We start from the raw sequence: 24,963 nt of genomic DNA on the forward strand, positions 1-24,963 counted from the left end.
GTTTAACACCCCTTGAGGTACTTCATAGTACTTTTTGAAAAATGAAATAAAACCACAACAAGCACGTTTAAGGCACTTTTAGATGATTGAAAAATACCTTTAAAGAACTAGAAAATACCTCCCAAACGCAGGACTGTTTGACTCCCCTTGAGGTACTTCACAGTACTCTTTGAAGATGGAAATAAATCCACAATAAGATGATTGAAAAATACCTTGCATGAACTAGAAAATACCCCTCAAATGAAGACCTTTTTGAGACCCTTTGAGGACTGAAATACGGCCTGAGTAAGCACGTTTTAGACCAAAACTAATGATCCAATACTAGCCGTACCGGAGCAATTTTGTGGAACAACACAGATAATTAAAAATAATTCCGAAAATATACCACAAATTATAACTAAGTCACAGATTATCCCCGAAGTATTTTTTATTAAAATAACTACTACAATAGCTTGTTTAGAACATTTTTAACGGCAATAGATATTTTCTTTGACCCAGGCTCTATGCAGAAAACAATCTTTTGGAGAAACTCCAACGTTTTAACCAGCTCAGCTGGATACTGAACCCCAAACACATAGTATGAAGCCATCAGCAAGCATAGTCCATTTACAGTGCTTGTTGCTTTTATTGCAACAGTTTCGATCATCAGTTTAATTGGCTGTGATAAAAATCCATCTTCTTCTATGCTAAGAACTGCGTTTTAATGTTTTTCGCTATTCAGTAACAATAAATATTGAAAGATTAGTTAGCCTATATACGAAATTCCTAGGCCCTGGTTCGGGAAATCATAAAATATCGGATTTAAGATTTCAGACAATGCTGGCTGCATAACAGGGGAAAGGAAACGTAACTGCGAGTCTTATGAACCAGGGATTTATTACTGTAAAGTCTTACATAGTTGAAAGTGAAAAGATGGTCCGGGTTTTCTTTGAATAAGAGCGGCAATAGCACTAAACATGCGCTTAGTTCCATTTCTAAAACGATATTAAACATTAGTTAATTATGGGTATATATAGTAAACGATAAAAAAAAACGTTACCTATTATTTCAGCGTCATTTATATAATCTTTTCGAGCCTCCATCTGGTCATTTAATTTCTTGCAAAGGGCAGAACTTTTACTTAGTGCTAAAATTCTTGGAACAAGGGGTTGCAGGTATGCCAAAATCTTTTTCTCTGGATTAATATCCCCCTTCAAAATTCTGGCGAAATCTTTTAAAATCTGGAAAAAATTTGGAGTAAGGCTACGTTCTACTTTAAATTTAATTTGTTAACACTAACCTCTTTCCCACAATTTAAATTTGGAAAGCTTTCCAAGGTTTCCGGAACAGAATTTGTTTCGTTGCATTTTTGCCGATAATGGAGGGTTCTTAACATTTTTTCGTCCAAAATGGCCTCGTTTGGCTTGGTTTTTTTGGCCTCACTGCATATCACCTTGATACGTGCCTCTATCGAGGTTGGATCCTCCAAAAAGTCATCTTGAAAAAGATGATTAGTTTAGATAAACCAAGTGTAAAAGATAATTACGCATACAGCTAGTTCAATTCGGTTAATTTTTTTCTTTTTGGGAACAGGCACTTCATCTTTATCCACAGGTTTTCTTTTGTTGTTCGTATGTTTTTTTTTGCCTCTTGAACACATCGTAGGTGCGTCAAAGGTTTTCTATTCCTTTTGAATTTTGACTTTAACGATGAGAGCCAGGTAGACTATTTTGAATATTAATAAATAGTAGTTTCGTTTGCCACCAAAATATATTTTATTAATGGTGTTCAGGATAAGTACTTCCGTATTCAGGGCCCAGCTTACACCTGCAAAAATCGGTGCAGTGCACACTCTCACATACTCATTGTGAGTTGGATACCTATAATAAAATATTCAATTTTAACTCAGCGAAACTTCTTTTCGACTATTTCATATTCATTTCATATCTCCTTTGATTTACACCTACATCGTGTATCTTGTCATATCCTCAATGAGAAGTCTGACAAATGTTGATGAATTACTTGTGTGAAACACATGGCTGTTTTTTTCTTTGATTAGTTCCATTATGTTATGGGGTAAAGCAGGAACTTTGTATCCAAGAGGAATTATTTTTTCGCTCTCACACACAGTTTCATCTTCTTCAAATATTATTGGCACTGATAAATTTCCTCTGTAAATTATTTGGATATTTGAATTATACTTCAATGATGCAAATTTAATTTTTGATTGGTTGCTCACGTTGATGTTGAAGGCACTGCCAATGGAGCTGCATTGGGGTTGGTTTTAGCTTCTTTCTTCTTGCCCAGAATATTGAGCTCGTAGCCGTCCGGTGGACTATCTTCATCATCACTCTCGATGTCAATAAACTTCTTCCATTTTGTCGAAAGTACTTGGATTCTTTTGAAATCCATTATTTTAAAGGATTTTTAATCTTAGTCGATAGATTATCGATGGTGAATGGTTCGTCAATGGTTACTTCTTTCGTACGGTCATAGTATGTTACGCAATAACTGCGAGTAGCCTTATAACAAAATAAAAAATGCATTAAAACAAGGACTATATAATAATGCTTGCTGCTAATTATTTACGTTTATAACATTGGTACGAGTATTACTGAAAAATACTGTATTTCAAGATGATAAACAGTTTGGAATTTACAAGGTATGAGTTCATTATGGTGATGTCAATTTCTTCTCCAGGTTTAATGACTTTCCAGAGCTTTGAATCTTGCACTTCATAAGCATTGATATGTCTTGAATATGAAATGGCAGTGAAGATTTTCCCACATATTACCCACACATCATTTATTTTCAAAATACGTGCAATTTTCATAAGAACTGGTATATTTTCGCCATGTGCTAAGGCAGTTGTCAAAAATGTTTTCATTTTATATGCCACTGATTTTATCTTAATTTCATTAGCTTTAAAGACGATCATTTTCTCTCTTTCGACATTTAAATAAGAGCATTTTCTAATTTCACCCTTTAAGTCGTATGGTAACCTTGAAAACAACACTGGTTTTACACATTTTTCAAGATATTCATTTTCAATTCCATTTTTCCCACTTAAATCGTAACATTGGGCATACTGATGACGTACCGCTAAAGTTTTCGCGATATTTGTAAAATTTTTCCCTCTACTTGCCATTATCTTGAGGTTTTGGTGCTTTGCTTCAAACCTAATGCAGGATAGTCTTCTTAATGGGCCATACTTTAAGGTTAACCGAGGATAGTGAACTAAATAGTGGACTTTGGGGGTAAACTTTGTTGGGGCAAGTTCGTTTAATTTTTGGTAAAACTGCTCAATTAAGTCACTGGCCATAGGCAGCCAATATCTCTCAATCACTGGGGCCACTAGAATGTCAACTATTTGCCTTAGATTTAGGTACAATTTCCAATAGGCATTCTGTTCGGGAACATGTTCCCCAAACAGAAATGGAGAAAGATAAAATAAACAAGCTTTCTGAGAAGCGGACCCAATTAAATTTGCATCATTTAAAATCATGCCCTGTGTGAAGGTACCAGGTTTATTGCGAGTATCTTGGCAGCCATAACGGAAGTTTTTTAAAATATTATTTATGTCATCTAGAGCAAATACATCCTCGCCAATCAGCCCAGCTAAAACAACTTTTAAAACCAGAGGTATCACGCCTTCGTATAGGTCGTGCATTATATCTGGGGGAAACATTTCAGTTACTTTAAATTCAGGAATGTCAAGGAAAGGTGATCTCTCTTGCACACCATAGATTTTACAGTTGTCAGGGTTTTCCGCGATAGCTGCAAGATGATATAAGTGCCCTGTTTCAGTCCGTAAAGTATGGCCACTCTCCAAAAACTGCTCAGACGCAGTTTTTTTAGTTGCCAGGCACTGGCGGCATATTCGTAAACCAGAAAAACCTTTATTGAACCCAGCTAAGAGGTGGGATGACAGACTGTCCCCAGATATTGTGGCTAAAGCACCCTTAACTACAGTATTTTTTTTCTTGGTATATATACCCTTGGTCTGAAGAGTAATTAAATCCTGAATGAAGGGATCAAGAATGGGCGCATATGGATTTATTAGATGTCTTGCTTGGCGTAAGAACTGTTGAACATTTATCTCATCACGAGCTAGCTGTTCAGTTATTATTGTTATGCGACTATAAAATACGGTTTGAAATAAGTTGATCATTACCAAAGTATTTACATTGTTTGCGCTATACCGACTTACTTGTTGTTATTTAGATGGGACCAGAGCTGTGCTAATTAGCTGACAACTAATTGAATTAGAATTAGCAATTTGGGAAATATTTTTGAACTAATTAATTAGCCAATTAGCAATTGCTGCTGGCCCATTGGGCCGAATACCATTTGACCGAATGTCCCATTGAACCGAATCCCGTTGGACCGCATATAGCCAAAATGTGCGGGTTTATTATCTTAAAATTTTCATTGCTATTAAAAGATATATTTTTAACGCCGTAATTTAAAACCGAATTAAAAAATACCTCTTTTGGTTTAAAGAAAATACCCTTGTCCTTAAGCTTGCGTCTATCAATACACTTTCGTATATAAATAATGATACTGTGATGGTCAAATCCCAAGTTTAAAAGGATGCCTCTATTGTAACCGAGCCGAATCAAAGCGAACCTGAAATGACCCGTAAAACAATCAATATTTTGGAAAAGGCATATATTTATTGTTCAAGAAACTGAATAAATGCAGCGTTAATTGCTCCAGAATCTTTATAAAAATAATTTGTTGGAAAAGGCCCGCTTTAATTATGCAAGGACCTCAATGAAAATAAAATTATTATGGCAAATCGGTTATCCTACCACTTCCAATCCTAACCTAACCAAACCTAACATAACCTGACTTAACCTAACCTAACCTAACCTTACCTTACCCTACCTGACCAAACCTAACAAAACATAACCTAACCTAACCTAACCTAAACTAACCCAACCTAACATAACCTAACCAAACCAAACCTAATCTATCCTGACTTAACCTAACCTAACAAAACCAAACCAAACCTAACCTAACCTAACCTGACCTGACCTGACCTGACTTAATCTGACTTAACCTAACCTAACCTAACCTAACTCAACCTAACCTAACTTAACCTAACCCAACCTAACAAAACATAACCTAACCAAACCCTAACCCAACCCAACCAAACCTAACCAAACCTAACCCAACCAAACCTAACCAAACCTAACCCAACCAAACCTAACCTAACCTAATCTAACCTAACCCAACCCAACCAAACCTAATCTAACCTAACCCAACCCAACCAAACCTAATCTAACCTAACCCAACCCAACCAAACCTAACCTGATTTGACCTAACCTTAACCCTCTAAAATATTACCGTAATTTTAATAAAATTTACGCAAAACATTTCAAATACTCAAAGGCCATTATTGCAATAGTATTTTTTTATTACTTTATAGTTTCCCACACTGTCTAACGTAACTGCAATTAAGTTCAAATGAAATTAATTATCAATTGCGTGAAACTATTGTTACGTAGTTTACTTTTTCTTTCGGGGAATCGATCCAAGGACTATCGCACGGTAGTCCGATACTCTTCTACTGCGCCACGGTGAGACGAAAGTTCCTATCGCTAAATTAACCTATATAGCCTTATAAGTAATAATAATATTCCTAAAAAAAATCCCAATAGACAGAAAACCGCACAAACGGCGGGATTTTAAATCATATTTCAGATAAAATCGGTCGATTGGGAATTTGGTGGAATGGGATTCGATCCAATGGGAGAACACCATACAGAAACCGAAGATTGAAGAAAAAAAATTGTGATAATGTCTTTACCCCTGCTAAAATATCCAAGGTTCCTCGGGGTAACCTTTTCCTTTTTTTCTTTCCATATTCTGTTGTTAAAAGATAGTTCCTAAAGAGGGGGGATGTAGCATGGCTGCCAGATTCCTAGGGTCTGGCAGGGTGTATAAGCCTCCATGCTACATGTTCCTCCTCCTTTTGTGATTCTGAGAAAATTTCTTAGTCAGTCGTTAGTCAGCTCTCGAAACGAGCAGTTTTTTGTTTGTTACTTTACTGTCAAGTTACGGTATAGTCGGGTTAAGCCCTTTTTGATTAATAAAATTTAAGAAGACTTGTTTCTTCTGTTTTGACTAAAAAGTATTATTATTATTGTTATTGAGGAGGGCACGCGCCCTAGCACCGATGCCAAAGGCATATTGTGCAACCTCATATTCAGGCCTTGAATAGGCCCGTAGCTGCAGCGTAGCGAAGAATTCGCTCCACCGTAATAGAGGAGACCCTCGAGGGTTCCAAAGTATGTGAATCAAAATATTCTAGTCTAAGCGAGGCGAAGCAGTCGCACTCGCAAAGTACGTGAGCGGATGTTTCTTCCTTCTCCTTACACGACCTACAAAGAGGGTCGTCGGCAAAACCCATCAGATGGAGGTGCCTATTAAGCCGACAGTGCCCGGTCAAAAGACCGGTGGCCAGCCTAATATCCCATCTGCTGAGCGAAATTAGGTCTCTGGCACGAGACCTGCAGGGACCATTGACAAAAAGTTTTGTCTGTCTCTGGCCCTCCATGTTATGCCAGAGCTGGTTTTGTATGACAGTCAACCTGTCATGCAGACACCGTTTGACGTGCCTGTAGGGGATGGGGAGGGCCGGCTCCGGCCCCAAGAGCTTGGCCTCCGTACCCCTTTTCGCAAATCCATCGGCTTGCTCATTGCCATGATATCCACTATGCCCTGGCACCCAGTACAACAGAACCCTGTTGCAGGATGCCAGTCGCGCTAGCAGATCAAGGCAGCTGCGCACCAGTTGAGAGGTAATCTGACACCGGTTCAGCGCGTTCAGGGCGTCCTGACTGTCAGAATAAATTCTCACAGTCCGTCCGGTATACCCTTTGTTAATACAGTAATCTGCGCAATAACAGATCACGGCAATTTCCGCCTGGAACACACTAGCGAAGGTACCCAGGCAAGCAGAAAAGCCGACCCTTGTGGTTTGGCAGTAATAGCCGGCGCCAGCGTCGGAATCAGTCTTGGAACCATCGGTGAACCAAATAGTTTCACCCCCAGTGCCAAGAGACAGCAGGTTAGTCCACTCTGCCCGAATGGGGAAGTGGATGCTGAAAGGCTTAGTGAAATCAAGACTGGTAACGGTTTTGTCAGAGCACATCGTAAGCGACGGCTCAAGTGCGGCATACTCCCGAAAGAGCTTCGTATGGCTGTAATCCCAAGTCTTGGAACCCAGCAGCCACTAATGTTGAGCCTGTAGGCTCCCATGACAGCCTCCTCCTCAATGAAGAGATGAAGAGGAAGCATGTCAAGGAGCACCTCCAGGGAAGCAGTTGGGGTCGATCTCATGGCCCCCGTAACACCAATGCAGGCAAGCCTTTGAAGCTTGCGCAGGGCAGCCTGCACCGTCTTAAGCCGGACCCTTGTCTACCAGACAAGTGCCCCGTAAGAAATTATGGGTCTGATGATCCCAGTATAGAGCCAGTGTACAGCCTTGGGGTTGAGGCCCCAAGTCTGGCCGACAGAGCTCCTGGTCCTCCAGAAGAGCATCTTGGCCTTCTTAATACACCGATCAAGATGCGGCTTCCATGTGAGTCTGCAATCAAAGGTCACCCCCAGGTATTTCACCTCGGAGGACTTTGTCAGGACCTGGCCAAAGAAATAGATATCATTGAACAGATCCTTAGTATTCTTCCTCGTAAAAGGAACAAGGACAGTTTTATCAGGATTAACGGTGAGGTTAACCGCCTGACAGCATTGCTCCACGCTAGAGAGAGCAGATCTCATAAGTGCGGTAACAGTATCCGGGAACTTCCCGGTAAAGACTATCGCTACATCGTCCGCATACCCGAAGCAGCTACAGCCCCCAGCACCCCCGAGCCTCCCCAAGAGTTCGTCCACCACCAGGCACCACAACAGGGGAGAGAGCACTCCACCCTGAGGGCAGCCCCTGCTGGTAGTCACCCTAGAGAGTCCCCAAGGAGGGACGCCGTCACCTCGCGGTCGGTAAGCATAGACTAGATCCAGCGGCCAAGAGTGTCGCTGATGCCAAATCTCTTCACAGCTTCAGTAATAACCGAGCTAGAGACCTTTTCAAAGGCCCCCTCAATATCGAGGAAGACGGCCAGTGAAGTTTCCTGAAACTCGAAGGCCCTATCCAGGCAATTCGTAAGGCCGTGAAGGGCCGTCTCAGTGGATTTGCCTTTTTGGTAGGCAAATTGTGAAGAAGAGAGAGGAGTTACCGAAAGTACCTCGTCTCTAATGTACCTGTCCACCAGCTTCTCCAGAATTTTGAGGAAGAAGGAGGTCAGGCATATGGGCCTAAATGCCTTCGCCTCGAGATAGGAAGCCTTCCCGGGCTTGGGAATAAAGATGACCCTAGAGCGTTTCCAGTCACGAGGTATGTGACCGAGAGCCATGCAGAGTCTGTAGATCTTGCAAAGCGGAGAGGCGATGTGGTCTAAGCCCTCCTGCAAAAGCAGAGGGAAGACCCCATCGGGTCCCGAAGACTTGTAGGGCTCAAAACAGTTGACAGCCCACGGAAGCTTGGGAATCGTGACAACCTGTCTGGCTACAAGCCAGTCTTCCCTCTTAGCCCTGTGCAAGACAGGGTAGAGAGAGTCGGGGTTTGTTGGATTGATTATAGTAGAATCAGGAAAATGGACTTCCAGCATGTGCTTGAGAGTCTCAGCCCCAGACTTAGTGTACACACCCTCCTGCAGCTTAATAGTATTAAGCCGATGTGTGTTGTCGTGCGCTAGGATCTTCATGACCCTAGCCGTGGCAGGGACATTGGAGACTTGCTCACAGAAGGTCCGCCAGGAGTCCTTCTTAGCAGCTCTAATGGCCCTGTTGTAGGTGTTAAGGGACTGCCTGTATCCAGCCCAGTCACCCGTGCGCTTGGCTTTGTTAAAGAGCCCTCGCGCGCATTTACGAAGCCGGCTGAGATCCGCGTTCCACCAAGGGACAAGCCTCGAGCGGTTGACGGTCTAAAGTGGGCAGTTCCGGTGGAATGACTCCATAATGGAGCACTGTAAGTGACCAGCAGCCCTATAAAGATCCTTAGGTGAAGTAAGTTTAGGAGTGTGACCCCCTCCGTAGCGTAGGATTAGGTCTTCCCTATAGCCGGCCCAATTGGTCCGTTTTGGATTGCGTATCTCCGTCCCCGCTGGGACAGAGGTAGTCGCGACAGTAAAGCAGATGTGCCTATGATCCGACAGAGACGGCTCATTAGACACATGCCAGTTAGACACGGAAGACACGAGGTTTTCCGTGGCTAGCGTGAGGTCAATGACCTCCCTTCTATTAGAAGTGACAAAAGTAGGTTCATTGTTTTGATTAAGAATATGGAGTTTACAACCAACTAAATATTCTAGTAAATCATCACCTCTCCTGTTGCAGTCAGAACTGCCCCTCGTGATGTGATGAGCATTGGCGTCGCAGCCAATGATTAGTTTGTCCCCTCTCTTTTCACATTGATCGACCAAATTGATCGCCTCAATTGTCGGGAGAGAGTCCGCGTCGTGGGCAAAGTAAGCAGAGGCAGCCGTGATAGTCAACTTGGCATGCCCAGTGGCCAGGACTAGCTTCACGGCCGCCGTGTCCTGGGACGTGTACAGCGGTAGAGAGATACAGCAAAGATCCCTCCGAACCAGAATACACGCCCTAGGTCTAGCAGCAGTTTGGTCATAAAATAGTGACCCCGCCGCGTCAAGACCGAGGATTTTGCCATGGCAAATCCACGGTTCTTGTATGAGGGCCAGATCAAGACCCTCTATAGCGAACCTCCTGCAGAGTACCGCAGAGGCCGCCTTGCTATGGTGCAGATTGATTTGAATTGCACGTAGCGTCCCCATGGTCCTTAAGAGAGGGGTTCAGAAGGGACCTAGCTACACCTCATCGGTCCCGAGAGGGCTAGTGGCACCTCCCCCCCGACAGGCAAGTTCCCAGTCCCTAGATCCTCCCCCTCACCAGGACTACTAGAACGCACATCGGCTGGATCCCGAAGGGTCCCATCCGAATCTTCCAGTAGGGTGGACTCATCCATGGAAGAACAAGCTTCCGAATGAGCCACCCCCTCACCCTCTGTGCCTAGAGCGACACCAGCGAGCTCCACAGCGAGATCCCCCATCTCGCTAGTCCCACCCCCTGTCATAGACTCGGCTACAGTGGTTTTGGTGGTTTCCGTGTTCTGAAGGAGTTTGAAGGAACCCTTGTCCACTCCAGTAAAGCCCACGAAACCAGCATTCTTAATGGCTTCCAATGAGGAGCCATCGATGGACAGTACCCAGTACCGCACTGCCCTGTCCACGTATGTCCGAATACATTTCCAATATTCGGTTGCAAAGCCATCGTTAAGGGCCTTTAGGCGCCGGAACAGCACCGCCGGCTCTTTGGTGATCTGGTCCCTGGTGCGGAACATTACCTTAAACGGCTTAGGGAGTTCGCTAGATCTCATTACTGAGAGCGCCGCATCCCCCACCACCGAGTAGGCTAAGTTATCCTTCAGCCATTGACCAGTAAACGTATCCTCACAGGAGTAAACCAGGGCCCCGGCCGTCAGGCTAAAATTCGCAAGGCGCGGTAGACGGCTCCCACGCTTCAAGAATCGCCTTCTGGATTGGGCCCACGTCTTCCTCCGTGATGACCGCCTTCGGATAGCCTTTTTTAACAATGGCCATCTTTTCTGTGCTGGCGGCGTCACTATAGGACTTAGCCTTTTTTGCCGCCGCCTGCGAGGTGCTACGAGAGGGAGTCGAGTCCTCCGTTCTAGGCCTCTTCAATTGGGTGCCACGTGCCACCGCACCCCCAGCGGGGGTGGAGACCGTTTCAGACCCCGATTTGGCCTTTTCCCGAGCAATCTGTCGTTTACGGCGACGTCGCACGGTACGTTTCGAAGCCTGACCAGTCACACGCACCGATAAATCGGCACGAGTATCGCTGGATACAGGCCCTAGCGTAGTGGTATAAGTGTGGGTTCTGCCCTGAGCAGACCCCTGCACCGTAGGTGTTGTAGTTTTAGAGTTGTTTTCTGATGTGTTATCCATGAGAATCCCACGAGTAAGGGGGCAAGAAAACGGTCACCACCCGGTAGTCCCCCACCCGGGTGGAAGGCTAGATACAACGGGGTGTTGCCTGGTGCCCCGAGGGGATCGTTAGCGATACCGTAGTTTTACTTCCCCGGTACCATGCAGCCCTCGGCACGATGCCTCAACACCTTGGCTTGGGAAGGACGCGTATCCGCTTAGCCCACACAACGTAGTGGTTACCAGCTCTCACCACCGAGGAGGTGTGATACTTCGCATCGATGAGGACCCAAGCTAGCGTGTGTGAAGTTAAAAACGCGAGCGGGAAGCCAAAGCAAGGGGGGGGGGAAAGAGAGAACACCCCATCTAGCTTGCGTCCCCAACTTCGAGAGCCGACTAAAAAGTAAGTTGTCTTTATTCTTTTTATGGCCCTCGGGAGCTTTCTCCCTTAGTTAAATTATTCTACGGAGGGTTACAATAGGCTATTAGGATGAACTTCAATAACTGTTTTAATATTATTAAAAGTGTGTGGCTCTGATTTTTAATATTTTGGATGTATTGACTCTTGACCTCAAATATCTCAGCCCACAGATTGGACTTCATTACGACACCGACTTCTACAATGTTTTTAATTTAAGTAGTAGTACTCCATAAATCTGCTATCGTGGATGATCATTTAAACTAAATTATCACTATTAATCGAAGCATATTTTAAGCTCTTTATTGAAACTCTTTAGTTAAGTTAAGCAAATTGAAGTTAACTCAAGCGTCAACCCTAAAGATAACTGCGTACCCTATCTTTTTAGCCACATCTTAGTATATGATAGGATCTTAGTTTGACCCGAGCCGTAATACTTGTAGTAGGCCAAGCCTAGTTGTAGTTGTTGTTGTGTCCGGAGTTTTTGACTTAGTACCTCAACACACCCTTAGGAGGAACTAAGTTCGGTTAGAGAATTTATTTTAGTTAAAATGTGTCTTAATTGCAGCCGGGAATCGAACCCAGGTTGCAAGCCCAATGGAGTGAAACGCACTACCACTGTACCACGAGGGCGTGACAAAAATGGCGAGTTTTCTTCTTTTAATTTATCTCTAAAGGGTCGGGAATGAGGGAGGACCCTATTTGTGGGGTCGGATACTTCTGAATTTGTGTCTTTTGGTCTTTATATTTATTTAATTTTATTTATGGGCTAATTAAATAATAACGATGTGGCTGCTATTAAGGCCCAGCCCTTTGGCCGTCTTGTTTATGATGTTTCGCCTTATTTCTATTTTATTTGATATATCGAATTCCGAATCACATATTTTGGTGTCAGATTAAATGATTTCGAGAAAGTGTCTTCGGAGTATAGCAAATCCCCGACACTATACGATATCAAATTATTTCTAATTTTGAGATTGAAAATGAATTTGGACCAAAACAACGAACAAAATAAGTTATTTGCGTGAAAAAACAAACTCATTTCTCGCGTATAAAAACTTGCTCGCTGCTCGCTTGACTAAATAAAGTTCTTTCGAAATTGCTCTTTATGGCGTTATAATTGAAATATTAACTTTTGGGAAAGGTTCCCAGGAATGATTTAAATCACGCAATTGCGTTGAATAAAGCGGAACTCAAGAGTTTTAACTTCTTTCTAAATAAATCACGTCCAACTACAACAGCTTATTGCTAGGGTTTTGTTCTTAATTGCGAGGCTAAAAGCGGACAAAGAAACGTTTTTGCGTCACGCGAAATTATTGAATAAAGCCTTACCTCTTCAAGTATAGAAACTTTAATCGAATACTGCTCTTTTTCTGACCGACGGTTTTCGCAATAGCGCGCTGAAACATATCACGAATGAATGGTGAAGCTCATTCGTGGCCTGTCATCTATCTATAAATTTTGTGTTTCATTCCCGAAAGCAGCGTCGTTTAGCATACGAAGCCTGAGGAAGAAGCGAAACATTTTAGTGGTTTATTTTTGTATATTGTAATTAAAGCATTCCATGCCACTCTTTTAAATTCTAGAGCGTTTACGCGAGTGGTATGATTAACAAACAATCTAATTTTCTGTTATTTAACAAGAGCTGTGTAATTAACGAGTCGCCACAGCTTCACTTACTTTTATCAAGAGGACAAAATATAAGGTAATTCAAGAATTGATTAACCATAAGCACGGTTGAATGATGCACAAAAAAGAACTCAAACTATGCAAGTGATTTTATGATAAACGTTATCAAAAGTCTATTGTAACCTATTTGAAGTGTGTTATAATCCCAATTAAGTCATAAGATGATTAACATTTCCCAATTAAGTCTTCAGATGATTCACGTGTCGCAATTAAGTCTTGGGATGATTCACGTGTCCCAATTAAGTATCGAGATGATTCACGTTTTCCAATTAAGTCTCGAGATGATTCACGTTTCCCAATTAAGTCTCGAGATGATTCACGTGTCCCAATTAAGTCTCGAGATGATTCACGTGTCCCAATTAATTCTCGAGATGATTCACGTGTCCCAATTAAGTCTCGGGATGATTCACGTGTCCCAATTAAGTCTCAAGATGATTCACGTGCCCCAATTAAGTCTCGAGATGATTCACGTGTCCCAATTAAGTCTCGAGATGATTCACGTGTCCCAATTAAGTCTCGAGATGATTCACGTATCCCAATTAAGTCTCGAGATGATTCACGTGCCGCAATTAAGTCTCGAGATGATTCACGTGTCCCAATTAAGTCTCGAGATGATTCACGTGTCCCAATTAAGTCTCGAGATGATTCACGTGCCCCAATTAAGTCTCGAGATGATTCACGTGTCCCAATTAAGTCTCGAGATGATTCACGTGTCCCAATTAAGTCTCGAGATGATTCACGTGTCCCAATTAAGTCTCGAGATGATTCACGTGCCCCAATTAAGTCTCGAGATGATTCACGTGTCCCAATTAAGTCTCGAGATGATTCATGTTTCCGAATTCAGTCTCGAGATGATTCACGTTTCCGAATTCAGTCTCGAGATGATTCACGTTTCCCAATTCAGTCTCGAGATGATTCACGTTTCCCAATTCAGTCTCGAGATGATTCACGTTTCCCTCTTCAGTCTCGGGATGATTCACGTGTCCAAATTTAGACTTGAGATGGTTCACGTGTCCCAGTTCAGTCTCGGGATGATTCACGTGTCCAAATTTAGACTTGAGATGGTTCACGTGTCCCAATTAAGTCTTGAGACGGAGCCGTCTTTTCTCACTTGGGGACGCTTTTAGTATCATAACAAGTTGGAAAAACCCAAATATTACCTCTTCGTGTCAAGAGGTCTACTTCTATAAACTTATTCTACAGGGCCGGTATGCCCTTGTAGATATGACTTGATACCGTTTTGTAACGTTAAAGTAATATTCACCCGCTTTTGCTAATTTCCTATGGAGATTAACATGGGTTTTACGTGATTTTTCCCCACCGATAACTTAAAAACTACAGCGAAGATACTTTTCGGAATTATCTTAAATTAACAATTAAGTATTCAGGGTGTGCTATCAGCCAGTTTGATCAAAACAATTAAGTGTAAGTATGTTAATTTTAGTTAATTACAGAAGTACGGCTTTGACCATCGTGATTGGACATAATAATTAGCTAGATCTCTTGGAAAACTCGGTGTTATTACGTATCTGTAGTGTGGTGGTTATCACGTCCGCTTCACACGCGGAAGGTCGCAGGTTCGAGCCCTGGTAGATACATGTATTGACCATCGTGATTGGACATAAGAATTAGCTAGATCTCTTGGAAAACTTAGACTTATCACGTGTCTGTGGTGTAGTGGTTATAATAAATATTTAACAATAATTTCACTTCACTTGGTTTAATTATGTGACATGGGAAGCATACGTTTTCCCTACTTTTAAAACCATTAAACTAGGTAATATTAGAAGTTCAACAGATTGTCAAATAAAGATGTTAAAAGCCACTGTAAATGGTGCTTAAATGCCTAATATTTCCTTAATACTTCCAAATAATATTAGTAAATGGCGTGCATTGATCATAGAAATGGGGTTAAAGTACACCCTAAATGATGTCTTTTTTGGCACTGGAAAAAACAGCATATATGGTGTTTGAATGCACCATTATATTTTAGAGTGCAAATCTATGACGGTAAAACAAACATAATTATTCAAATTTAATTACATTAAGACTGAAGTGACAGATATTATATAAAAACGTCTTGGTTTGGACCAAGGCCGAAAAAACAAACGATATGTGTGAGGTTTATCAATTGACTGAAGTTTCAGATATTGAAATTTTTTTCTAGTTATTTTTATCCACTCAATCCTTAATCAATATTTAATTCAATCAACTGATTTTATTGTTAATCGATCTAGTCCCTCTAAATTAATTGAAAAAATTACATATCTACGCTTTTTCAAGAACAATTAATTTCATGATAAAATGTTTTCGGAAAATGTAATTATTCTTAGCGTTCCTCTTGATAAAACTAAAGCAAGGATTATTCTATATACAGATGCAGTATAGCTTAAGTAATATATAAACAGCCATTTTAAATAATAATATAAAAAATGTCCTTGGAATATCAAAATGAAACAGAGCTTTGAAGTTACAAAACTACTAAAGGCATCGTAGTTACGAAAAATACTTCTACATATTCACTTTATATTATGGAAAAAGGGAATATTAAGAATCTGTATGATTTCTAAACACATCAACACAAGGAGAACTGCTAACGTGACGCAGTAGTGTAACAATAGACGGACACACACAGACAAAAACATAGACTGCTTTTTAACTCTTTCCCTATTAATTTTGAGTTGAGAAACAAGATTATCTTAAATATTAAAATAAATATAATTAATATTAAATATTTTCTTCGTTAGTTGTTGTTATTGAGCGTTACATCGTTTTGATAAAGAACAATTAAACATTCTTGAGAGACTTGACTAATATTGGGGTTTGAAATGAAACATACGCCGGTTGCTTCGCCTTACTCAAATAGGTAGTATATAAGGTTGTCGAACTACAGTTTAAAGCAAGAACAACCGCAATTGCGAAAACCTTTGGTGGACAACCCACCCCAGGGAAGCTAGACGTTTCTCGTAACCCTAACTGATCGCCGCGAATGTCTTAAACCCAACGATGACGATGGAGTTAGAAGCCAATGAGAATGATTGGTGTCTATGTGGAATAGACGGAGGACCAGTAGATGGTAGTGTTTAGAAGCCAGTATGTACAGACTGGTGTCCAAGTGGAATGGACGAAGACCAAAAGATGGTGGTGTGAGAACTCAAGTAGAGTGGCCATTTCCGTGACTGTGAAAGCAGTTCGGAAATAGCGAACACGTTTGCTCCGATTTGGAAACTGCGAACGCGGTCACGGGGGTGTAACAACAGTAACACACGATCGTTACAGAACCTCTCCGTGACATACGTCACTCGGAGAGGTAACAAGTTGGGAAAACCAAAATATTACCTCTCCGTGTCGAGAAGATTATTTAACCTTAAGTATCCAATGAAAACGTCGACCTTTTTGCCCTCATCCTTTCCCGCGCTTTGCGCTTCCGCATTTCATCCTTACTCTCAACATTATCTTCCTCCATTTTACATACAAAAATCAAATACTCACAAAAAGAAGCGGCAAAAACCTGCTGGCTTTTTATAACCACTTAATTTGACTTAATATACAACTTCCAAACACAAATATTTACTGGTAGATAAATTGACAACCTACAAGCAAAGAAAAATTCTCAAGAATGGCTCCCCCAAATTTAAAAGGTCTATTTTCAACTAGGTGGGCGTATCTGATTAGATTTAAAATATATATTTTAGAAATTTTTGGTCTGACTTTTATCTACACCTAGATGGTTTTCAGTCAAACAAACAAGGAGTATAAACACAATAGTGGAAGCTTCAGTCTTATTTAAAACATGTAAAAAAATTATCATCTCTGCAAATAGCTTACATATGTCTTTTTTACCAATGCCTAACCGTTTGGATTTTTCTAAAGCAATCTTATCACCAAAAAATTTTTTTATACAAAATAAATGTTTTATATTCTTATTAAGAATAAAAACAAGAGGATAAAAAAGGTCTGTCCTCTCGTAATTTTTTAAGCTTTTATCATGATTACTCTATACAACAGTAACAAGGAGTATAAACCCATTGGTGGAAGCAGTATTTTTTTCCGAAACAATCTCGCTTATGTTTATCCTCTCTAGACTTCGCTAAAAACTTATTACTCCTACGTAAAATATTAATTGACAGGCAAGGATTGATACCATAAAAGAAGGAGCTCAATATTATCCATATTTTCATTTCATATACAGAGAAAAGAAATTATTATGTTTCTGAGAGGAGCTTCCCATTTTGGTTGTTGTTTTGAAAAATATATCGCAATGCACGGACCTTGATAGATATAGGAGGCAATGAATGTAATATATCACAATGCACGGGCCTTGATAGATAAAGGAGGCAATGAAGGAAATATATCGCATGCACGGGCCTTGGTAGATATAGGAGGCGATGATAATCTCTCTCTTTGCACGAGAGGTTTATCTTTAATATTTAAATAAATATAATTTTTTTAATTATTTTAATCTTCAATAATTAACATTAATAATAGTTAAATCGTTTAAAATAAAGGTATACCTATTATCATGTCAAACTTTGCTAATATTGACGTTTAAATTGAAGGGTACCCCTCTTGCCCGCTTTCTTCAAATTTTGGGGTATATATACGATTCGTTTCCATTATAATAGTAAGGAAAAAGCGCAATTGCGAAAACCTTTGGTGGCGATCCCATCTTAGGGAGGCTAGACGTTTCTCGTAACCCTAGCTGATCGCCGCGTATATCCTAATACCAAACGATGATAATGGAGTAGAAGCCAATGATACAGATTGGTGTCTATGTGGAATAGACGGAAGACAAGTGGATGGTGGTGTTAGAAGCCAATGATGCAGATTGGTGTCTATGTGGAGTAGACGGAAGACCAGTGGATGGTAGTGTTTAGGAGCCAGTATGTACAGACTGGTGTCCAAGTGGGATGGACAAAGACCAGAAGATGGTGGTGATTAGAAGCCAGTATGTACAGACTGGTGTCCAAGTGGAATGGACGAAGACCAGAAGATGGTGGTGATTAGAAGCCAGTATGTACAGACTGTTGTCCATGTGGGATGGACGAAGACCAGAAGATGGTGGTGTGAGAACTCAAGTATAGAGTAGCAAACGGAGAGTAATACAGTTTTCTAAATTTCTGTGACCTGTCAATGCAGTCCGGAAATTGGGAACACGTTTGCTCCGATACGCAAACTGCGAACGCGGTCACGTGGGTGTAACAACGGACAGACACGGCCGTTACAGAACCTCTCCTGGACTACGTCACACGGAGAGGTAAACAGTACAGCCTCGTTACCCCGTCGACTGCTACAATATTAGGACAAGACATAGACGTAGAGCGGTGAAACCGAGGTGGCGGATAGTAAAAAATTGTTTTAGAAAATTTCCGAAGAACTTTATTAAACAACCATGGAAAAAAGATTAAAGGTTGCGAGGGACTAAAAAATTTCTCTTATGGTATAATAAAACTGTGAATTAGCAACTTCAAGAAGTTTTGTTTTACTAAAAAACAACATATTAAAATCCCATAATTAATTTTGTTGTCCACAAAATCAAGATTCAATAAAAAATAAATAGCCCCTAAAACAATTACGTTAATTTAAAGGAATAGTGCCGTTGTTTAAAAATTATCTCAAATCTAAAGAAAACCTTACTTTTATAATTCCAAAAATATGCTTGATCAATATTTAAATATGAGGAAAAACACAGAAAAAGCGTTTTGAAATCGAAAACTTGAAATTTGGGGGGCAAAAGCATATTTGCGGAGAAGATTTTTGGCGGGATTTTCTCCTTGCTACGTCACTCACGTCATCTCGCGGAAAATCCAAGCGCGAGCGCACGAGACTCTCCGCGCGAATCTGAATAAAATAGGCTTAACGCGGCGACACTACACTAACAGGCGTCACGTGAGCGACATCTAGAGAGAAAATTTCTCCTTACTACGTCATCAAACGAAACAAAATTTAACTAGGCCTTTTCTAAACACAAAACTTTGATTGCAATTTTATCAATTGCTACGAAACCAAATACAAAAGTAAATATATAATAAACTAGATTTTTGAAGGACTTTTTTCACATTTTAAGTTTGTGGATGACGAAAATTATGGCACTAACACAAGGGTGAAACCTTGCTCTTTCATAAATTTTTTTAATTGGCCCCTAAAATATCAACGACAATTTATGGAAGACCCCCTTCGCAACTGTAATAAAAGCACCATCTAGAACACATATTGGGTGAAAATATTTCCTCTGTGAAACTGGAAATTTCCCCACATAAAAATCGACACGCACGGGCCTAGATATCTCGGGGCTCCGCTAGAGATGATTCCCAAATTTATGCGAGTTAAATATTTAATGATGGATTAGGTTCGCAGTCCGTATTTTGTTTAAGGCGAGAGGGATGGAGCCGAAATCTTTAAACTTATAACGTTTCGGTAGGGTCGTACAGTTCCTGGTATCAACTACACAGTTTCTGGTAGATATTTATACGCTTTATGCATACTTATATTTAATCAAGATTGTGCGTGCCAGTTTTAAGATATTCAACTTTTAAAGTGATGGTGAATGTTATTAAAAACTTGTATGCCATTTCCCAGTTTCTTCTAAGGTTTGACTGATTATTTCACTAACTTCCAAGGTGATTCCTGGTTTAAACTAGATAGTTGCTGGTATAGTTTAATAACATACTTCAATTTTATAAAGATAGTGCGTGCCAATTTCAACTTTTCAAGATATTTAACTTTAAAAAGGGGAGTGAAGCTATGTTCTCCTATATGCTTTTAGATTCCCTAGTTTGTAATTAATTTCTATAGCGCTAATTGGTATAAAAGTAATAGTTTTAATTCGAATATTTTGTGTCCTAGGGCCGGCTCATGCACCATTTAGAGAAGAGTAGTGTAACTAATTTATAATAATTGCTCTTAAAAAAATTAAAGGCATAATTTATTAATAAAAACTGTCACTGTGTAAATGGTATGAATCCTCCATGTGTGAAAACTATCTATAGTTTCGAAAATACTTTGGTATATTTCTTTTGTATATGAATTCGGTTCAATGGGAGGCTAGCAAAATGATTGCTTAACCATCGTCAATTTTGATTCAGTTATAATGTTTGGTATTTTTTAAAGGTATCAGAAATGAATGAGAGTGCGATTTTTGACCATCTGAAAACTCATTCGATGTGAGTATACACGTGCTATTTTTAGTGAATCAAATGAGAAGGCTAACATGTATTGAAAATCTGATGTTACACTCCTGATGTTACACTCGTGAGTTAGTCTCGACCACTTAAAGAATAATTTCAGTAACAAGTTGGGAAACTAGGTAGATGTAGGAATAGTAGGTAGTGAAACTGGGGATTGGACTTGTGGAATAGCAAACGTATAGTGAAATACAATTTTCCAAATTTCGTTGACACTTTTTTGCGGCGGGAAAGGGCGAACACGTTTGCTCTGATTTGCAAACTGTGAACGCCCTCCTTTCGGGTGGAACAACAGCCACACACACTTAAACAGAAACTTTCCGTGGCATACGTCACTCCGAGAGAAAGTCTCATATTCTCACCCCTTAGGCTAGCCTAATCTAAAACGATATTTTTAATTCCCTGGCACACGTATTTCGAAATAATATCGTATTAGTAAGATAGTAGGTTTCATTAAATAATTCAGTGTTTCTTTGTAGGTTTGACGAATTCAAAAACCATCTCTTTTGCGTTGTAAGAAAAGTATGATTTCAAATAAATCTAAATCTAAGCATTTAACGTTTTTTTAGAAAGATGCTACTGACCTTACACGCTACCTAAAGGAGGATTTGAACAGTACATCGCTTCCGATGCAATACGATTATTTTACAACGTTAACAGCATATCCGTATATGACCGATATTAGTTCTGATATATTTGGGGCATTCACCCTAGAGGTACGTTTTTACGATACAGCAAAGGAAATACATTTTTTGAACTACTTGGTTTGTCGCCAAATTACCAGTAATAAGTCACAAAAATAATTTCGTAGTGTTATACACGTGTTGTACTTGGAACACGCTGATTGAAAGATCCATTGTTCGATTATAAAATTTTCAATCAAAAAGTAGCGCGAATACACACACTTTAGTAAATTATTTTAACCCCTCTCGTCCCCTGGTATTTTTCCACACCGTCCATTTTCACGTAAACACCGTAATATTCGGATACGGAGAGAAACAGGTGTACAGGGCGAACTTCTCGCTGGGTTTTTTGAACTCTCAATCAGGCTAGGAAATAAGACAGGTTTACAGGTCAAAAACCAGTTTATTAATAGCTTGGACCACTTTTTTTTATTCAAAACGTGAGGGTCACTGGTCCCAATGACTAGTTTATTAATTCCTACTTTTATTAAAAATTGATATGGGGACCTCTTTAATTATTTTCATTTTAACATAAATTTCGACTCCAGGAGTCCAGTAGTGTATACAACCCTAAGCCGAGAGAGATTTTTTTAAAAGAGAGAACGACCACAAGTCCTGGGACCAGTAGAAAAATAAATAGGGGAAGGGTCACTGGTCCCGGGACCAGTTTCATATTTAAGACATCAGGGGTCACTGGTCCGGGGGACTAGTTCAGATATAAACCTTTTTTCCAAGCCTGCAGTCTCAATGGTCCCTCGAGCCAAGGTCTGGATACCGCTTCGCATTACTCGAGCTACTAACTGTAGCAATATGTGAGCGATCAAAGCGCTAGGATTTTATGACGTAATAGTTTTCACTGTTGGGCTTTATCTTCAGTGCAGTGTTGTCAGGCCCTCTGTGAGCCAAATTAATCAAGTTAGGACAGGGTGTTCCATTTAAGGACGGATTTTTCTAAGTGAGGGTTGGCAAGTTTTTCTAAAACCCTTTTTGCTGAAATTAGCAGTCCCAAAATAGCTGTAATAGTTCGGCAATAATTAAAATTTTGTCTGCTTTTTCACTTTTGTTAATTATTTCCCATTGAAATACGTGATTTTCGATAAAAAGTACCAAGATAATACTACTGACCATAAATAATAAAATAATGAAAGCGAAAAATTGTCGGGAATAGATTGAGGAGCTAGTGCGAACGTGTCCTCTAGCTTCCTAATTGCCCTCAGATGCGAGGAAGGTATAAAAGACCGCTTTGTCCTGGCTTCGAGGAAGCATTAGCAGAGGGATAACCCGGATAAGACCTAAGATGCAGCCCCTGCTATATTCTCTAGCTTCTCCACTCTTAGCCCCTACTAAGGGAACATCTCCCCGCGTCAAGTACGTTTTACAGCCGGTACTTACATACTTATTTTCACTTATAAATATTTGCTTCGTACTTTCACTGACGTGACAATATTCTACTCTTTTTGTTACTGTTTTATAATTATGCCTCTTCTTATTTTTAATGATGTCATACTTTTATGTGTCAGCGTTTGCTAATTGAGTTTCTTTCGAAGTAACGTCCATCTTGTCCTAGAAGCCATATTTGTTCTGATAGATCATGTAGAATGCCTAGTAGACCTTAAACAAAATATATTTTTCTTTTGTTCATAGATTTACCTGTTGACAGCAATTTTGACAGTTATTTGGGCAGTACAATTGTCTGCGATAACTATTCTTAACAAATCTAAAAACTCCGTTCACCTGACTAACAACTTCATTCTCTTGATCGCTTTGAAGTATCCAGAAGTTCTGGGTTCTTTATCACAAAAATGTAAGTTAAAAATTTTAATCTCTACAGGTTAACCTCTATTCAAGGCATACAAGAAAAACCAAAGTCCAAAACCCTGTAAGGAATTATTTAGACCACCTGGGCTTTGGATGCTTTATTGGAGGCGCAATGGGAAATAACGCTTAGTAAAAGTTTGTTGAACTTCGACCCTCAAGTTGCATTGGTTATTTTAGTAGTCATATTTGCTACTGCTGGTCAGAAACAAAGTAAGGTGACCGTGTACACTCACCTTGGGCCTAACTGGGATGACTATGCATATTTGGAGGTGGCAAGAGACATCCGACCTAATTCCGTAAAACCCGACCCTGTTGAGAAAGAAAATATTCAGGCTGGCCAAGCCATAGTGCATTACTTTATTTTTGTCATGGTAATTAAAGTGTTTTTCGCGTTATTGTAGTCAAATGTAAGAAACGAAAAACACGTACGTGCGAGTATATGGAAAGATTGTAAACACGTGCGCGTACCCAGGGATCGTGCCCCGCTTAAGAACACGGGCAAAAGACCAACAATGATTGGTTCCCCTCGTGCACGAATACCCTAAAAAGACGCCTAATGATTGGTCCTCAGAACGCTTGCTGAAGACACGAAAATGCTATAAGAGGGGTGTGAGCCCCACTGTTCACACACTTGATAAGACCTGATAAGCGGAGCGGACGGACGAGACGGGAGTCACGGGACGGACTATACTGAGCTTCCAGCCGAAGCTGTACGGAGAAAAGGAAGACCACGAGGAGACTTACGAGCCCTAACCCTACTCCGGGAAGCAGTTCTGATACTTGAGCCGAAAGAGAAACCTAAACCATCAGCGTTACCAAACCAAGATCTGTAGTGCCACCTGAATACCCCTCGTCCCTCGACGCTAAAACTACCAAAATCGGCCGTCACCAAATCCGGATCGCCTCCCGTCCATTGGCGCCATTATCAAGTCCGTTCGATACAAAAATCGTTTGCCGCAGTATTAATTATAGATCCGACATGTGCTCCGTCGTTGGTGCGCGTGAATCGTCGCGCGCGCGCGTTTGAACAATCACGTTCGAAGTCTTAAGGACCGTCCACACTATGGCGTTTTTTCGCGTCGCAAGCTACGTAACGCTCGCGCGCGCGGTACGTCGCTTCGCTCAGATTGTTTACACTATAGAAATTCGCTATGGTAAGCAAGCCCTCGTTTTGACAAACTTCGCAGCATATCCGAGAGCTTCAATGGCTGACTATTATATCCGGGTTAACTTCAGACAATAAATAATAAAACTGAGAAGGGGGTTAGTCAACAATATTGAACATGTAGGGAATCATCATAAAGCTCTTTTTATAACTAAAGTTTTGGAATTAAATGATGGCAATTACCAGTTCTTTCTCTCTGCAAAAACTTTGAGAACATATTCTTAATATGTTAAGTAATAACAACGAAATTGGTTGTTGATTTCCACTCGTTTACCGGAGACATGTTTGTTTTCGGGAAGAAATTTCGAATACACTACGCCTGCGCCGACCAGGAGACCTCTGATTGGCTGCGAGGCTGCGATCGTTGCGAAAATCTTTGACATGCCAAAGATTTTCGCGAGGTTTGCAAGGCCTTGCGAGCTTAAATTTGGCGCGAATTTCTGTAGTGTAAACGATCCGAGCGAACCGACGTACCGGGCGCGAGCGTTACGTAGCTTGCGACGCGAAAAAAAGCCATAGTGTGGACGGACCTTAAAACTAAAAGAAAATGAACTAACCTAAAAAATTAATCTAGTTGAAAAAGACGTCTCTCTGTGACAAAGTTTGATAAGATTTGGTATCTTTATAAAGCGTATCCATTATGTTTATGTTGCACGTTTTAAATTTTTCAGCAATTTGTATAAATATTTGAATTTGATTATTGTTGATTTATTTAAGTATTAGAAGTGTTGAAGTAATTTTTGTTAGTAGTTTACCTAACGTTAGGAGGTAGTAAGAGTGTTAAATGATTAATGGAATATTATTAAATTATTTGTTTCTTGGCCAATCTCAATAACCTCTATCACTTTAAACCTACGTTAAAGTAATTTTCCCCTAGACAGTATTTCGGACCTTAAGTTAAAAAGTTAAATTCACCTAGACACCACACGTAAGTTTCTCGCAACCCCCAATAGTGCACGGTTACCGAGTACCCAGAAAACTTTAATTCTTTTTGTTATGG

At 40.4% G+C, this 24,963-nt stretch overlaps 1 long non-coding RNA gene and 1 other non-coding gene across 2 annotated transcripts in view; both read left to right on the top strand.

Annotated features, from left to right (window-relative positions):
* The window catches only part of LOC149654955 (uncharacterized), a 547,559-nt gene that overhangs the window by 420,128 nt on the left and 102,468 nt on the right, over nucleotides 1-24,963 (top strand). The gene's annotated exons all lie outside the window — the stretch shown is intronic.
* TRNAV-CAC (transfer RNA valine (anticodon CAC)) lies at nucleotides 14,639-14,711 on the top strand. Its single transcript has one exon. It is a non-coding gene; the product is annotated as a tRNA-Val (tRNA).

Source organism: Phalangium opilio, unplaced genomic scaffold (assembly GCF_054372755.1).
Source record: "Phalangium opilio isolate 3A_F unplaced genomic scaffold, DU_Popi_V2 ptg000078l_1, whole genome shotgun sequence".
NCBI lineage: Eukaryota > Metazoa > Arthropoda > Arachnida > Opiliones > Phalangiidae > Phalangium > Phalangium opilio.